Here is a 2500-nt window from a genome sequence, read left to right on the forward strand (position 1 = left end):
TATTAATATTAATATTAATATTAATATTAATATTAATCAACACTAACACTGACGCGTCACACACAAGGATATCCCTGAACAGTTTGCTATCTATACGTGCACCGCAGTGGACGGTTGAGAGTGCAGACGCGACAGTGCGTCGGCGCGCTCGACTCGTCTCGCTGACGGAGGCGCGATGTGCGCGCGCGCTTGCGCGCTTTTGAAAACCCCGAGTCTTAGTGTGCAGATGCGCGCCGGCGCTCTGTGTCCGTCGTCTCTGCGCACAATTTATAAGATTCGGGGAGAGCGCTTGAGCGCGCGCGCGCGCTCTCGTTTCTGATAACGATACCAACTCTCCTTTTACATACAAAATCATCCAATAGGTGACGTGCTCTGTGATGTTGCGTGCTTGTTAATTTGTTTCTATATTATAACTTTTATATATTTATATACACATACGGCGGCGGTGTTGTGTGTGGTGTGTTGTATATTTTTTTACGATACGCTGCAATGTGTGTTGTTGTTGTGTGTGTTGTGTATGTTGTAATATTAGAGACAGACTGACAAACGAAACAAACTCTTGCTGGGTTTAGTGTTTAAAAAAGTGTACGTCGTTTGTTGTGTATGTGTTTTATGTTTAATGGAGAGTTTGTCGTTTTCGCCCTCACTGTCGACCGACGGACACACGGTGTGCGTTTTTTGATACCAATGCTCATCCCTCCGACTAGGTCGATCAAGGTGACGTGTCCCACAGGCCTCACGGTAGTTATTGCCGTGCGGGTAGTGCGCGTCGCCGACCACCCAACAAAAATTACCGGGTTAAAGAGAAACGTCTCCTCCGCTGTTAGCCACACTGCCACCGGCGGCGGGGCGTTCTCTCTTCGCCCACACAACACACCACTATAATATAAAATAATCGTATACCGAGGACCCTTCGTTCGTACGACTTGTGTTTCTGGCCCCACCGACACCGGGTGTTCTGACGTGAATGCGTACGCTTTCACTATATGTGAAAAACGTAACGATGTTTACAAAGCGTCGCGTCTATTAGCGAACTTTCGGTTGAGGTCTCTCTCGACCCGTGTTTATAAAATAAACACAAAACTCCACAGTGCTCTCTCGCTTCGCTCTCTTTCCCTATAACGGAGGAGAATGAGTAGAGTAGGAAGATGGCACGCGCCGCTCTCGTCCGGTCTTCGGACGAGACGCGGCGTTTCACTGTGTTGTGTTCACACACAACACACACGCTGACTAGAGAGCGCGCTCGCGCGCTTTTTGTTAGCTCCCTGGTTGATCCTGCCAGTAGTTATATGCTTGTCTCAAAGATTAAGCCATGCATGTCTCAGTGCAAGCCGTATTAAGGCGATACCGCGAATGGCTCAATATATCAGTTTTGGTTCCTTAGATCTTACTCAGTTACTTGGATAACTGTGGTAATTCTAGAGCTAATACATGCAATCAGAACTCTGACCAGTGATGGGATGAGTGCTTTTATTAGATCAAAACCAATCGACGGTGGGTGCGGACTCGCGCTCGAAGTCGTTAATTTTGATGAATCTGGATAACTTTTGCCGATCGCATGGTCCAGTACCGGCGACGCATCTTTCAAATGTCTGCCTTATCAACTTTCGATGGTAGTTTCTGCGACTACCATGGTTGTCACGGGTAACGGGGAATCAGGGTTCGATTCCGGAGAGGGAGCCTGAGAAACGGCTACCACATCCAAGGAAGGCAGCAGGCGCGCAAATTACCCACTCCCGGCACGGGGAGGTAGTGACGAAAAATAACGATACGGGACTCTTACGAGGCCTCGTAATCGGAATGAGTACACTTTAAATATTTTAACGAGGAACAATTGGAGGGCAAGTCTGGTGCCAGCAGCCGCGGTAATTCCAGCTCCAATAGCGTATACTAAAATTGTTGCGGTTAAAAAGCTCGTAGTTGCATTTGTGCGCCGCGCTGTCGGTGCACCGCATCCGCGGTGATACTGACACGTTTGCGGAGCATATCGTCGGTGAATCGGTGGTAAAACACCGGTTCAATATCAAAATCCTATCGCGATGCTCTTCAGTGAGTGTCGAGGTGGGCCGACAATTTTACTTTGAACAAATTAGAGTGCTCAAAGCGGGCTCAAAATGCTGCTTGAATATTTCGTGCATGGAATAATAGAATATGATCTCGGTTCTATTTTGTTGGTTTTCAGAACTCCGAGGTAATGATTAATAGGGATAACTGGGGGCATTCGTATTGCGACGTTAGAGGTGAAATTCTTGGATCGTCGCAAGACGAACATCAGCGAAAGCATTTGCCAAAGGTGTTTTCATCAATCAAGAACGAAAGTTAGAGGTTCGAAGGCGATTAGATACCGCCCTAGTTCTAACCGTAAATATGTCATCTAGCGATCCGCCGACGTTACTACAATGGCTCGGCGGGCAGCTTCCGGGAAACCAAAGATTTTGGACTCCGGGGGGAGTATGGTTGCAAAGCTGAAACTTAAAGGAATTGACGGAAGGGCACCACC

The 2500-nt window shown here is 47.6% G+C and overlaps 1 non-coding gene across 1 annotated transcript in view; it reads left to right on the forward strand.

The window, feature by feature from the left end:
- The first annotated feature begins 1262 nt into the window (after positions 1 to 1262).
- LOC128682753 (small subunit ribosomal RNA) overlaps positions 1263 to 2500 on the forward strand; it is a 1908-nt gene continuing 670 nt past the window's right edge. Inside the window, exon 1 of the ribosomal RNA XR_008406205.1 lies at positions 1263 to 2500. This exon is cut by the window's right edge and continues 670 nt beyond it. This is a non-coding gene — a ribosomal RNA (small subunit ribosomal RNA).

This window comes from Plodia interpunctella, unplaced genomic scaffold (genome assembly GCF_027563975.2).
Source record: "Plodia interpunctella isolate USDA-ARS_2022_Savannah unplaced genomic scaffold, ilPloInte3.2 Pint_40, whole genome shotgun sequence".
Taxonomy (NCBI): Eukaryota; Metazoa; Arthropoda; class Insecta; order Lepidoptera; family Pyralidae; genus Plodia; species Plodia interpunctella.